Source organism: Balaenoptera acutorostrata, chromosome 5 (genome assembly GCF_949987535.1).
Source record: "Balaenoptera acutorostrata chromosome 5, mBalAcu1.1, whole genome shotgun sequence".
In the NCBI taxonomy this organism is placed as follows: domain Eukaryota; kingdom Metazoa; phylum Chordata; class Mammalia; order Artiodactyla; family Balaenopteridae; genus Balaenoptera; species Balaenoptera acutorostrata.
Window position 1 is genome coordinate 109,183,970 of NC_080068.1, and position 15,882 is coordinate 109,199,851.

Here is a 15,882-nt window from a genome sequence, read left to right on the forward strand (position 1 = left end):
GCTTGTGCAGGTCCTGAACCCTCATCTCTAAATGAAAGCTGAAGTTTCAATAAGTTCAGTCTGCACAAAAGCCAAGGCTAGTTCATTACAAGAGAAATGACCTTAGATTTGAGTGAGTTAAATCAAAATAGAAAATTATGAAGAACTGCTGTCAGTACACTAGAATGTTGACTTTTAAGAAAATGGTCTTTTTCCAGAAAATAAAGTTTGAATGAAAGTGTTTATTGGTGAAAAAAAAGTGGAGGCAAGCAGGAGTACTTAAATAATAGGTATTGATCTGGAGCATACAGATCCAGGCATATCTTTAAGACTAAACTTCTGCTATGTGTTCCTTATGAGCCTGGTGAACAGCAGTAGGTAAGCTGTTATATTTTAAACTTACTTATCCCTGAAACAACCACAGAAAGGTTCACTCACATCCTCCTCTTGTCTCTAACTTTTGGCCTTAATGTTCTGTTCTAATTAAACTTTCATCATCAGGTGTGGTTTTCTCAGCTTTATCTGATCCTTCTGTAAAAAAAAGATTCACAGGTCTACCTCAACAGGGCCAACCTTTCTGATGCTGCTCTGAATCTCTCTGTGATCATTCCACCACCAAGTCAAATTCAATGTATTCTACAAATACCAAGATGGTGGACTTTCTTCTCCCCCATGGCAGCTCCCAGCATGATTTCCTTCGAAAGGGTCCATATCCTTCTGTCCTTTACCTGACACTACCTCTTCATGGCTCTCCTTCTAGTTCATGTCTTCATGTCTTCTTGACCTCTTCTTACCCTCTCAAGGTTATTATTCTCCATCTTTGTCCTTAAATTTATTTTTCTTTTCTTTACATTTTCTTCTTGACATTCCTTGACAGTCAATGACTTCAGTTCCATGTATTTGGTAATTAGATTAATATCTTCAGACTCTTCCTCTCTCCTAAGTTTTTGAGCCACATTTCCAGTCATCTGCTAAATGTCACTACTTGGCTATTCCACTTACACATGAAACCTGATAAGCCAAAATGGAACTTGTTTCTCTACACAAACTTTATCCTGTTTCTGTCAATGTTTCATGGATTTGAAACTTCAGCAATCTCAGTGATTGTTTTCTTTCCCTTGCTCCATGAACCCCACAATCCAATCCAGCCATTTTCTTAGCACTTTTGAATCTACATTTTTAATATTTCCCTCATCCACCCTCCTCTCTCCAATCTCATTGCCTATATCCCAGTTCAGGTCCTTATTATTTCTCTCAAGTTATTGCAAGAACCTCCTAATGGAAGCCTCCTTTTATACTAACTCATTTAAAATATGGTCAAAATATTTCTAAATAATGCACTTCTCTAATACTGTCATTCCTTCCTCTTCCCTCAAATCTCTCAGTGTGGCTCCTTTACGTTCCTTAGCCTAACATTTAAAGCATTAAGTCTCTCCAAGACCTCATTCCCAAGCTTATTTCCCACTAATTCTCCTCATATAACCACAAGATAAACTAAACTTAACCACTGGATTGTTATTTGTTAGGATATAAAGCTGAAAGTTGAATGTTATTATTATATTGGTCATTCTGTTACACATGTTCTATCCCATCATCTTTCTATATCCAGATACCAATAATTCAGCAGGGCCCAACTCATTTGCTTCCTTCTTTGTAAATGCTTCCTACAACTGGAAATAACTCCCACCCCAAAATTCAAGTGTTTTTCTGTCCCCCTGTTTTGTATATTTTAGCTTATCAAGTGTATCTCTCCTAGACCATGAGCTCCTAAGAGTAGAACTACTTCTAGTGAGCAATGCATTCCTCAGAGAAAATACTCCAGTGCCAATAACTCGATGTTCCTGCCAATAGCAGGAATACAATAAATGTTTGTTTGCTTAATGTACAAATGAATAATCATAGCTAACTTTTTTTGGAGGAGTGGACACTTTCTATTTCATGGAAGTGTGACTTTTATTTTTTCTTAAGAAATTGGACAACAAAGACCCTGAAGTTCAAAGTGGTTAAGTAACTTGTATAAGGTCACACATTAAATGTCAAGACTAGACTCTCAAAATCATACTTCTAGCATAGACCTCTCCTTGAGCTCCAGTTCCATATATTCAACTGCCTTCTCTACATTTCCACTTGAGTGTTTAACACTTTTTTTGTGTGGCAGCTCTAATACCTATCTCTTGCAGTCCATTCTCTTCCATTTGGCATAGACTATCATGGACTCATATCAAGACTACTGATTTTGTTTAATAACTGGTTCCTTTACCCCATACTTTTATTCAACTTGTCCTACATTTATCTTTCTAAATCACCACCTGTAATATTGCCACCTTCCTGCTCCAATATTTTCAGTGGCTCCCTACTATGAAAATAAACCCCATCTTCTCTGTCTGGCAACCAACAAATTGGTCTCAGCTGTGTCTCCAATAAATTTCTCCAAATACTCCCCAACTTGTAGCCTCCATACCAAACAAACTAGTCTCTTCATTGCATTTGAATATACCATGTGTATTTTTGCCTTTTTTCAGGAATTATACACAAGGTTCTACTTCAGTGGAACACACTTCTTATTCTGATCCACTTATTAGAACCTAAAGTGACTGTACAATTTATCTTCCAAACGGGGACCCTTTGGTGGGGTTGGGGTGAGGCAGGTAGGAAGAGAAGTGATCACTCAGGGACTGTCTCAGGTAAACCAGCATGTATAATTAACCTATTAATATCTATGTAAATTTTCATATCTATATCAAATGATATCTATATCTATATCAAATCTCACCTTTCCAGAAAAGTTTTTAAACTCCCTGGGCTTAAGTAATCATTTTCCCTTTTTAGAGCACTTTGCACATACAAGTCGGAACCCAAAGATGAAGACCTGAATCCCAGCTCCTCTACTTATTAACTGTGTGATCAGGAGCAGGCCACTTAAACTCTTTGGATTTCTGTCCTCATTTGTAAATAGGACTATTGTCTTCATTTCTTTTCCTCCCTGTAGTAGGATTATACATCCACATCCTTTGCCTTGTGACTTTGCATTGCTTGCCACTGTGGGTGGAATACACTTCCTCTTCCCACTGATGTTGGCCTTGGCCATGTGACTTGATTTGGCTGATGGAAGGTTAAGAGACATGACATAAGCAGATACTTTAAGTGTGCTTCCATGGTTCTGTTTGCCTTCCTTTGTGCTCCTATGATCCACTCTGTGGTTAACATGCCCCAAGAAGCTATAACTTTATCCTGGGCCTCAGAATGAAGACAAATGAAGCTGAACCAAACCTAAATGGAAGCCTGCAGTTGAGAGTAACCCACTCAAAGCCAGGCAAGCCCACATGAGATCAGAGAACCAAAACCAACCCACAGATCAAATGTCAAGAGAAAAAAATGCTTGAGGTTATAAGCCATTGACATTTGAGGATTGTCACATAGCCTAGTTTCAGCCAAAACTGAATAATATAACCATCTTACATACTTTTATAAAATAATATATTTATGTGAAGATGATTTTAGAAATTGAATATCACAATTCAAATGTTATTTATGATCATTGCTCCTCAGTATTATGAATTATTTTATATATATACTTCTCATCTCCACATTCTAAACTGTAAAATATTATAGATAAGACCATTTTATATAAAAATAAAATAATTGTATAATTATATAAGAAGTATATATTACATAAGAATAACAACTATGTGAGAATTATATAAGAAATATAATTATTTCGTATATTTGCCAAGGTACCCTGCACAGGGCCTTATATGTACTGAGAAGTGTTATATGGCTACTGTTTCTGCTCATCCTCCTAATTACGTTTGTTTGTGTCTTTGTTTTTTCTCTTTTAGATCTTTATTTTTTTATATTTTCACAAGGCAGTATAAGATATGAAAAGAGTAGATTATCAAACCAAACAGGTGGATTTGAGACCTGCCTCAATGGCACCTTGGGCAAGTTGCTTAAACCCTCAAAGCTTTAACTTCTTCGCTTATAAACCAAATAATAATAGTAGTAGTAGTAGTAGTAATACATTTCTAAATTAAAATTACAATAAATAATTTAACTCAGTGATTGTCACATCTTAAAGCACCCAGTAAATAGTTTTTATTATATCATCCATATATACTCCTTTCTCCTCTCCAGAAATTTCAAAGCAGAATTCTCAGACAATCCTACATTCTCTAGACAAGTGCAATTCTCTTTATTCTAGACAGACAGACACTTAGACACACACCCCTAGAACTCACAAGATTTTCCATAATTGGGTGGGGGAAAGGTGACAGGAAAAAGACGTCTTGAAAGTTCTATGTTCTCTCTTTGCTCTGTGGCCTTGTTCCTGATATTTCCAATGCCCTGAAATAATTCACATTTCTATTTACCTAACTAGTGCTTAATCAATTTTCTGAGTTCAAAAAAAAAAAAAAAAATCTTCTGAATTCTGCTTAGAGGACTCTGCCAAGTCTAGGTTAGGCATCTCTCTTATAAAAGAGCAGCTCTCTTATAAAATCCTGGTAGAGGGCCCTTAAACAAGGAATTGAAATTGCTTTTTTATTTTTTTAAATGTATTTTATTTATTTATTTTTGGCTGTGTTGGATCTTTGTTGCTGAGTACGGGCTTTCTCTAGTTGCAGCGAGGGCCGGGGCTGCTCTTCATTGCGGTGTGCGTGCTTCTTATTGCAGTGGCTTCTCTTGTTGCAGAGCATGGGCTCTAGGCACATGGGCCTCAGTAGTTGCAGCATGCGGGCTCAGTAGTTGTGGCTCAAGGGCTCCAGAGAGCAGGCTCAGTAGTTGTGGTGCATGGGCTTGGTTGCTCCGTGGCATGTGGGATCTTCCTGGACAAGGGAATTGAACCCCTGTCCTCCACATTGGCAGGCGGATTCTTAACCACTGAGCCAGGGAAGTCCAAAATTGCTTTTTGACTTGTCAATCTTCCCAACTGTACTACAAGGTCTTTGAGGGCACAGGCCATGTCATTACTTTTCACCAGCACCTAGCACAGTCTTGACACGTGCTAAGTGCTTAAAGACATGAGGTAAAAGAAAAAATGGAAGAAAGGAAGGGAGGAAAGGATGGAAAGAGAGAGACAGAGGCAAGAAAGAAAGGAGGAAAGAAATAAAAGGTTATTTTTATTTTCATTCTTCCCTGAAAAGAATGTTCAAAGAACAAGACAGTTACTACAGCATCATCAAAACTCATCTCCACCCAAATCTACATTTTGCATCAAATCCCATGTGAGTGTGTTCTCTTCCTCTCATCAGAGTAATAGGATGTTTATTTTAAAACGTCAACTCATCATAAAACCTATTTGGGGCAAAATGGACTCCAGGGAGATTGACTGAAATTCCATTTCTTCTCCTGGTTCTCTTCCTGCTTCCTGTTCATTTTAGGAAAAGGCTCTGATCTGTTTAAAAAAAAAAAAAAAGGTTGGGGGGGAGCCTCTAGCAAGAGACACATGTAGAACATGTGTTTCACCTGCTTTTTAATATTAAGTACAGGAAATTTTCAGCTTCATTCATTTAAAATACTTACTTGTGCTTCACATTTATGGCTAGGTATTAGAGATGAGAAGCCCAGATGTGGTTAGTAATGGGGGAAAAAGATTAAAAATAGAGCCACAGAAAAAGAAAGATGATCCAACGGAAAGAAGAAATAGAAGTCATCGTCTTAGAGTAACGTTTGTTCAGAGCTCTTCAGCTGTTTTAATCCTAAACTCTAAATGCTCCCTCTGAGCATGAACAGGAGAACAATCCAAATGATTCTCAGGTATGCGCTGGTACTGAGGAGTGGGACTGGAGTGATATCCTTCTGGAATTTGATGAAATCAAGTTGAAATTAAGATACGGTTATCAAACCAGCAATTCACATCTTTGGCTAAGGGGACGTTAATCAATAACATAAAGTAACAGGCTTCACCGTTCTTAATTTGACAAGTATTAGATAAGACGTCTCTGTGCTGCCTTTCTATTCTAATTTTTTAAATAAGCATCTTCAAAACTGATTCAAAGAATTCAAAGAAAAAGGAGTAGCAAAAACAATTGGGGAAAAAAGGAAGAACTCAGCAATTTTAATTGTCCACATGGGTCATAAAAATGGATTTTTCTAAGGGACAGCTATCCAGTGCATTGGCCACGAAATACACAGATATCCCTAGTGATGCTATGTCAATGTACATTAACTTCTGCTATATAGATGGACTCAGTTCTCCTCACATACTTACTTCTCTGGTGTGTGCCTGGCAAACAGAAGACTCTCAACAAATGTTAGTAAATGAATAAACACAAGATTGAATTAGTGATCTGCTTATTTATTATTAGGGCCAGGGCTGTTGCTGAATCCACAATTTGTACTCATAGTTGATTCCTCTGATAGAGGTAAAACTTAATGAAGACAGCCTCACAGAGGAAGAGAGACAGTTCCTGCCTGCTACCTGACAAGCTAAGCCACTTGTCTAAACCAATTCTGCAGCAACAAGTGCCCAGTGGATGGGGAAGGCAGACGTACAGATGCCTGGATGCATCACGGGACGGGATTGCCACTACAGCCCATTGTTACATTTATTGCTGACAGTGTAATTAATTGGCTGACTCCTTGCTTTTCAATTGGTCACCCTCAATGGACAGCTGCACTGGGGGTTGTACTAATCGTGCCTGGGACGAGAGTATGCTCCGCGGGTGGGCCCAGCTCTGCAGCAGGGGCTTTGTGACGTCAACCCTGGACTGCTGTACAGAAGCCCGCGCTTCACTCTCCCAGGGCCCTGAACAGGCGTCCTCATGCCCAGGAAACACAACACTTTTCTTTCTGAGTGTTCCTCTTTCTGAAGTATGATACAATGGAAACAAAACAAAACACTTCTTAGTTTCCTTTTCCAGTAAGAATTTCTTAAAAATAGACTGAAATATCAGCTTTAATACTCACTGTAGAAAAAGATTACAGTAACTTCATTAGATTTTATCCAAATTATCAAGTAAAAAGAGAAGCTAGAGTTCATGTGGAGGTATCAAAAAGCTCTTATAGCGTATCCTATGATACCATGTATACATGTTATCCTAAGATTGCTACCAATGAACATATTTCCACAGGAAAAAAAAAATGTGGTGACATATTATTTTGATTGAAGTGTATGAAGAAGGTATAGCCTCATACCTACATGCAGTTAGAAAAGGGGTCTTTTAAGTATCTTTTCCAAGAATCATGTATAGTCTACCTTAATAATGCACCAAAGCTCAGCAAGTAGTTTCTTAAAGGTTAGTGAAATGTGGAATCTGAAATTATAACAATGAACTTTTTGTATTTGGTTACATTAAAATCCATTGGTCTGTATTGCACTTTGAAAAAAAAAAAAAAAAAAAAGCTCTTTTAACTCATCTCTGTGTCCAGCAATCATGTATATATTTTGATTTTTATACTGTGGAAAATGATCTTTATTTTGTGTACAGTATGATGAGGATTAAATAACACTCGCGGGATATTTTCATCAAAGAATTCTAAGGGTATTTTTACAGTGAGAAAGCCTCATATATCAAGCACAGGCTCAGCAGGTAATAACACAAGACTGGAGTCATGGCTCAGGCAACCATCTTTCCACTGGTCTCCTGCCCCTCTTTCTTCACCTGTAAAACGAGTCATTGCACTTCACTGACCTTACTTCCACCTGACTAACTTCCAGAAAGTCATGTGGCAGCTCTGTTCCCTAGGGTTTAATCTGTAAAATCAGAGAACTGAACTCAGTGAATCTCTTAACATTCTGTGACCTTACCTGGATATTGAGGCAAATAGAAATTTCAATATATTCCTCAAATTAATAAAAATATGTGCATATACCTTATAAGGGCATGCATTAACTAAAAATGCAAATAATTCTTGACTTCTTTTTTAATCACAAATATCAGTGTCCATGATTTGACAGCTTGCTTATGAAAAAGTCCCTTACATGTTCCTTTTTCTGGTTTGCTAATTTTCCATTCTGTATTCCAAGGCAGGCCAATAATTGCAATGAAATCAGGTTAAACATTGATCTTCCACCCTGACATTGCATTAACTTTTCTAATAAACATCTTCACTGTGTCAACCAGCACTGTGTTTACATATTGAGCCCAGCAACCAATTGTCTTGCTTCTTTTAGATGCTTTTGAATTCTGGAAGGAATCTTATCTGAAAGACTAGAATCGTGCATCTGCCGTGCCTTTCAATTTTGTATTTCAGATTAACTGCTCCTTTTCCTCCACGTTCTGAAGGCCTTCTAAGAAATTTCCTTCCCAGTTCATCTGGTAAGTGCCTGCTTTGGCTGTTACTCTTTAGTGAATTCATGTCTTTTCTCCTGTTTCTTGTGCCACCCTTGTTATCTGGAGTCAGGATTCTGAGCTCTGACCTCCCTCCTTGTCCTGCTGCCTAGGAGAATTGAAGGCAGACCCTCAGACCTCTAATATTCTAGATTTTTGAAGATCCAGCTTTGGCTGGGATGAGGCCAGGATTGGAGTGGAAATAAGCACTGAATTTTTTTTTATTTACAGCCTTCTGAAAATTAACTATTTCTGTTCAGATTCAGGGGCTGAGTAAAAGTATTAACCAGTAGATGTGCCTAAAGATCCCTGATCAAATACTCTATTTTTAATGTTGTGAAGAATACATGCTTAGGGAATACTTTTCCTAGCAAATTGAGCCAATGCTGCTTGCTTCACTAGAACTACAGGCAAAAGATGATTACCAGAGAGGCTGGGGAGAAATTGCCCCATGATGTGAAGCAAAGCCTTCATTCATGAATGATTTCTTGTCTCTGAATGTGGAAGAAATAGATCATAAAGTGTGGGGCTGGGATTCTAAAGGATATTTAATACCTCATTCCTGGAGATATGGTCTAAAATTTAAAGACTGTGATCACTGGTCAGGTGAGAAAAGATGCTCCAAGATTCCCCTTATTTTAATATTTATTTATTAATTTATTTATTTGGCTGCACCGTGTCCTGGTTGCAACATGTGGGATCTTCGTTGCCGTGTGCAGGATCTTTTAGTTGCAGCATGAGGGATTCTTTAGTTGCAGCATGCGGGATCTTTTAGTTGCAGCATACGGGCTCTTAGTTGCAGCATGCAATATCTAGTTCCCTGACCAGGGATCGAACCCGGGCCCCCTGCATTGGAGTGCATAGTCTCAACCACTGGACCACCAGGGAAGTCCCTTCCCTTATTTTAACAAGAGTATCTAAGAATATCTGCCAATATCATGGATCTCTGGGAAAACATCCTATCCAGACCCACAGAATCAGATCAACCAACCACAAATCAGAGTAGCTATAATGAAAAATTCATTAGACTAACTCTCACCACTTGCCAAGAGGGTATTTACACCAGGCACTGTACTAAGTGCTTAACATATCTCATGTGTGATCCTCATAAAGCTCTGTCATGTACACATGGTTATTCCTATTTTATGGACAGGAAAGAAAGACTCCGATGGACTAAATAACTTCTCCAAAGTCACACATCTACCACACTTACCAGGATTAAGCCCAAATCTGCACGACTCCAAAAGTTCCTAGCCATTCTATGCTCCTGCAGAATAGCCACGCCAGTAGAGAGCAGAGGAGAATAGGGGCGCAGACACAATGGGAGCCTTATCATAGCGTCCCATATAGGCAGAGGTTCCTTATTCCAAGCGAGCTTTGCTCCTACCCTCATAGCACCTTGCATAGACTTATGTCAGTACTTGCAATTCCTGCTATTGTGGTTTGTAATTTGGGGGCTGGAGAGAGAGAAAAATGAAAGAATGGATTTCTAAATATTGGCTCTCTCATTTTATTAGCTTGCCTTGAACAAGTTACTGAATCTCTCTCATCCTAATATTTTAACTACAAATGGGAATAAAACTACTCCTCAGTGTGTGCTTTTAAAAAGATAATAAAATCGAAGGACTTTAGACTAATCCCTTTGCACATGTAGGCACTTCTTTAATGACCCCCTTCTTTCTTACATTTCAGTCTTGCCCAATGTCCCATGACCTCTTCAGAGCAGGGACCATATAATATCCACATGCATGTCTCCAGATAAAATGCTTAGCACATAGTTGGTGCTCAGTGACTTAAAATGATTGGTATATATTGAGAATTAGTTTGTTTGCAACTCTAAGAGCTGTTGTAAAACTTTAGGTTTTAGTGTATATATTTATTGATTTTTTAAAATATGCATTCTTCGCATTCTTCCTTATATATTATGGTCAGTCTCTTGGGCTCTCTAGAAGAGAGTGTTTTCCAGCTTTCTTTGAGTCTCAAGTCAAGAGAATTAGAACACCCCATAAAAATAACACAGGCATCTCTGACAAAGGACCTGCTTCTGCCAATAGGTTGATTTTGCATTTCACAACTAATTTCACATATCAGTTTATACTAAATCATTTATTCATCCATTCATTCACTAAACACCCATCCATTGATGTCTATATTATCCTAGTGATAACAATGTAAATAGGACTAATCTCTGCCCTGGAAATGTTTATAATTTAGTGATATGAAACACATATGAACAAATCATTTAAAATTGAGTATAGTAATTTCTACAACATATATGAAAAAAGGATTATGAGAGAAAAGGGCACATGATAACACCTTCAAACTTTGTTTCACTTCTGTTACTGAAAGTTACTTTTTCATCCCAGAATTACATTTCTATTCTTCCCCCTGCCCCCATATTTTTCAGTAAACTTTTGATAATTTTCTCTTTTTAAAATAACTTACATGTTATTTTAAGGATTTTTTCCCTTCTTTTTGTGCTTTTTCTCTTTAAATAACATAGAAAATTTGGCTTTTATCAAGTATCACTAAACTCTTCTATTTTTCTTTGCACATTAGGTATGCAACTGCACTGTGAAGAGATGCTTTCCAAAATTGTGTCTCCTTTACTTTCAAATACCTAAAATGAAAAAATCTGTATCCTGTATGAGGATATTTTATTTAACTAGGATACATATATTAGTCAGGTATTTATCTTAAATTCCCTTTGCCATCGTCAGCCTAATATGTTTACTTCTATACTGGACTTTACCAGTTTCACACACTGGTCAACTATTTCCATCACATATATATTTATATATCAACTGCTGCATAGAAACTTACCCCAAAACTTAGGGACTTAACATTCTCTCACCATTCTGTGAGTAGATTGGACTCAGTTGGATGGTTTATCCACATGACGTCAACTAGGGCTATAGTCATATGGGGGCTTGAATGGGCTACAATATCCAAGGTTGCTCCCTCACATGGCTGGCAGCTGTTGCTAGCTGTTGGCTGAGAACTGCTGGCAAGTAGGTCTCTTAAGTTTTCCTCCATATGACCTCTCAATGTGTCTGGTTTCTGAAAGGGAGTACCCTAACTGTGACATTTCAAGGGTAGAGAAGCAGAAACTGATGGTCTCTTAATGCCTCCTTTTCTGCACTCTGTTGATCAAAAGCCATCCCAGATTCAAGGGGTGGAGAAATAAATGCTCCTCTTAACATGATATGTGGTTCATGGAGAGGAGGGAGTGGTTGGTCATTTTAAGATTGACTGTTATATCTATATACTAGTTAGCTTCTAGTATTTTCTTCAAAAATGATTCCCTTCTCCATATTCCTTCTGTACATTTTCCTTCTATATGTGAGAATTTAAAATCAGTGATCTCTTTCTCTGTACTAACCTAAACATATAGTTGATTGTGTTTGTTTTATGTCTTTGATGAATATATTATGTTTTACATTTAGAATTCTAAGCTCTAACTCCCTCTTTATCTTCTGCTCTGGAATTAAAGAGAAGCCTTCAGACCTGAAATATACCAAAGGCTGCAATGTATGGGAGGTGGATGGTGAGATTTTCTTGTAAGTATTACTTTTTTTTTCAGTTCATATATTTTGAATTCTTAAAAAAATGGATATAAAATGCTTTATTACGTTTCTATTATAGTCTCAATTGTAAAAATAAATACCCAAACTCTAACAAATTTGGCTAAGTAAAATATTATATAACACTAATGCACAGGAGGTGAGGAGAAGGAGTACATTCTGGACTTCCCTTCTCTTTAACTGTTTTGAAGGAGAACACTGACTGAAAGTCTGAGTGACCCAAGCATGGACTTCATTGGAGTAAACCAGTAAGCAAGATGTATAAAAAATGCTATCAAGATAATCAGATAAAATTATTAAAGAGGAAAGAAGATATTTTGTATCTCATTTGCACAGAGAAACATCTTAAATAAGCCCTCTGAAGCCTGAGAACCCCTAGGTGAGGAGAATATGCATTATTCCAGATCAGAACTAAAGATTCAAGCAAGGAGGATGACCTCATGTGGCTTTCCTGTCTAGAGATATGTAAAAACAAATGTTACAACTATGAATTTGACATTAATCATGGGGAAATTTAACAAATGAAAATTACACATTACTGATGGATCTCTTTGTAAAACTTGTTGGATTTCCATGCCATTTTTTCATTCACTGATCATACAGTAAGGATACTGGGTCATTAATTATAGGCATACACAACAAGAGGTGTTTCTACTGTGTAAATTCTTTCATGCTTTTTTATTTTTCCTAATGGGTAAATTATACCTGGATATTATTTAAATTGAAAATCTGTATTAGTGTATTGAAGCAACATTATGTCTGTTACCAGTATGGTAGTTATAATTGAATTTTGTTACAAGTGGACAAGAAGGAAATATACATTATCATTATATTTAGACATGCAACCTATACAATAAGAAAGACAGTGATGATGGTAACTACATACTTCTTAGCATTGATTTCTTATTTGCTGCAAGGAGGGAAATCTAGAGGGGACTTAGAGATGGAAGCTGGGAGATAAGAAGCCCACACAGTAAAAGATGAGAGCTTGATATGAGGAGACTGGTCATTCAGCATTTGCTTTCACTAGAGTATTTTAGAAAAGACATGATGATACTACTGGTGGGAACAAATATAGCATAGTAATTTAGGGCACTGGTTCTGAAGACTACCAAATCACTTACTAACTCTCAATGTCTCTTTGAATGTCTATAAGATGGAGATAAAAATTCGGACCTCAAATTTTACATGATGTAAGGCGTATGAACAAAAATTGCCAAGATATTTGCTATTTTTAAATAAGAACTGTAGAATCACAAATGTTTCTGTGTAACATATCAACTTTAAAGAGAGAAAATCTTGAAAGAAGCCAGAGGAGAGGAAGAAAAATAAACCTTCCTTACAAAGCAACAAGAGTAAGAATATATAGCAAATTACTTCAGAAACCATGCAGGCAAGAAGAGAGTGGGGTAAATTTTTTTTTTAATTTAAATGTTGAAAGAAAAAAATCACTAACCTAAAATTCTATATGCAGTAAACTTATTTCCCAAAAGTGAAGGAAAAGTAACATCTTTCCCAAACAAACAAAAATTGAGGTAATTCCTCTCCAGCAGAAGAATAGTGCTTACCTCATATTGTATGGGAACCTGAGGGAGCTGACATGTATTGGAAGATGTGTTAGAAGACTATTTTAGGAGAAAGAGAGTGATATAGGCAAGAATCTCAACTCTACATAAAGAAAGGATAAAAGTCAGAGAAGAAATAATGAAGGTAAAATAATTTTTTTTCTCAATTGAGCTACAAAAAACTTTATTAAAGTAATAACAGTAATAATGTTTTAGATAATTATAGCCTGTAAATAAATAAAAACAGCAATATCACAAGGAATGGGAGGGAGGAATTGTGAATACCCTAAGTTACTCGTACTATACTTGAAACAGTAGTGTTATTTGAAAGTGGAATTAGATTGGTTAAAAACCAATATACAGATATGCTAATAGAGGAGAGAAAATGGAATCATATATAATGCTCAATTAAAACAAGAAAAAGGCAGAAAAAGAGAGGAAAAGAAGAAAAAAAGAATGAATGTAACAAATAGAAAATAATTATAATCATGGCAAATATTTATGCAACTATATCAGTATTACTTTAAATGTAAATGGTCTAATAACACCAATTAGAAGACAGATTTAGAATATATAAAAAATAACCTATTTACCATCACATCAAAAAGAATAAAATACGTAGGAATAAGGCTACCTAAGAAGGCAAAAGACCTATACTCAGAAAACTATAAGGTACTGATAAAAGAATAAAAGATGACACAAATGGAGAGATATACCATGTTCTTGGATTGAACTATACTACCCAAAGCAATCTACAGATTCAATGCAATCCCTATCAAATTACCAATGGCATTTTTCACAGAATTAGAACAAAAATTTTTTACAATTTATGGAAACACAAAAGACCACGAATGGCCAAAGCATCTTGAGAAAGAAAAACAGCTGGAGGATTCAGGCTCCCTGACTTCAGACTATACTACAAAGCTACAGACATCAAAACAGTATGGTACTGGAACAAAAAACCAGAAATATAGATCAGGGGAACAGGATAGAAAGCCCAGAGATAAACCCATGAACTATGGTCACCTAATCTATGATAAAGGAGGCAAGAATATACAACTGAGAAAAGACAGTCTCTTCAATAAGTGATTCTGGGAAAACTGGACAGCTACATGTAAATGAATGAAATTAGAAGATTCCCTGACATCATACACAAAAATAAACTCAAAATGGATTAAAGACCTAAATGTAAGACCGGATACTGTAAAACTCTTAGAGGAAAACATAGGCAGAACACTCTTTGACATAAATCACAGCAAGATCTATATCCAGTAAACTTATTTTCCAAAAAAAAGTAAAAACAAAAATAAACAAATGGAACCTAATTAAACTCAAAAGTTTTTGCACAGCAAAGGAGACCATAAACAAAACAAAAGGACAACCCTTGGAATGGGAGAAAATATTTGCAAATGAGGCAACCGACCAGAGATTAATCTCCAAAATATACAAACAGCTCATGCAGCTCAATATAAAAAAACAAACAAACAACCCAATCCAAAAATGGACAGGAGATCTAAATAGACATTTCTCCAAAGGCATACAGATGGCCAAAAAGCACATGAAAAGATGCCCAACATCACTAATTATCAGAGAAATACAAGTCAAAACTACAATGTGGTTATCATCTCACACAGGTCCGAATGGCTATTATCAAAATATCTACAAACAATAAATGTGGGAGAGGGTGTGGAGAAAAAGGAACACTCTTGCACTGTTGGTGGGAATGTAAATTGATACAGCCACTATGGAGAACAGTATGGAGGTTCCTTTAAAAACTAAAGATAGAGCTAGCATTTGATCCAGCAATTTCACTCTTGGGCATATATCCAGAGAAAACCATAATTTGAAAAGATACATGCACCCCAATGTTCATTGCAGCACTATTTACAATAGCCAGGACATGGAAGCAACCTAAATGTCCACCAACAGAGGAATGGATAAAGAAGATGTGGTACATATATACAATGGAATATTACTCAGCAATAAAAAAGAATGAAATAATGCCATTTGCAGCAACATGGATGGACATAGAGATTCTCATACTAAGTGAAGTAACTCAGAGAAAGACAAATATGATATTGCTTATATGTGGAATCTAAAAAAAAAAGAAAGGTACAAATGAACTTATCTACAAAGCAGAAATAGAGTTACACATGTAGAAAACAAACTTATGTTTACCAGGGGATAAGGGGAGGGAGGGATAAATTGGGAGATTGGAATTGACATATACACACTACTATATATAAAATAGATAACTAATAAGGATCAACTATATAGCACAGGGAAGTCTACTCAAATCTCTGTAATGACCTATATGGGAAAAGAATCTAAAGAAAGAGTTGATATATGTATATGTATAACTGATTCACTTTGCTGTACAGCAGAAACTAACACAACATTGTAAATCAACTATACTCCAATTAAAAAAAAAAAGTCCCACCTGTATGTCTTTACAAGAAACACACTTTAAATATAAGCACTCAT

At 36.4% G+C, this 15,882-nt stretch overlaps 1 long non-coding RNA gene across 1 annotated transcript in view; it reads left to right on the forward strand.

Annotated features, from left to right (window-relative positions):
- Nucleotides 1-8,127: 8,127 nt before the first annotated feature.
- Nucleotides 8,128-15,882, forward strand: part of LOC103013865 (uncharacterized) — a 91,226-nt gene continuing 83,471 nt past the window's right edge. Inside the window, exons 1-2 of the long non-coding RNA XR_451832.2 lie at nt 8,128-8,237; nt 11,743-11,809. This is a non-coding gene — a long non-coding RNA (uncharacterized LOC103013865). The remainder of the gene's footprint in view (nt 8,238-11,742; nt 11,810-15,882) is intronic.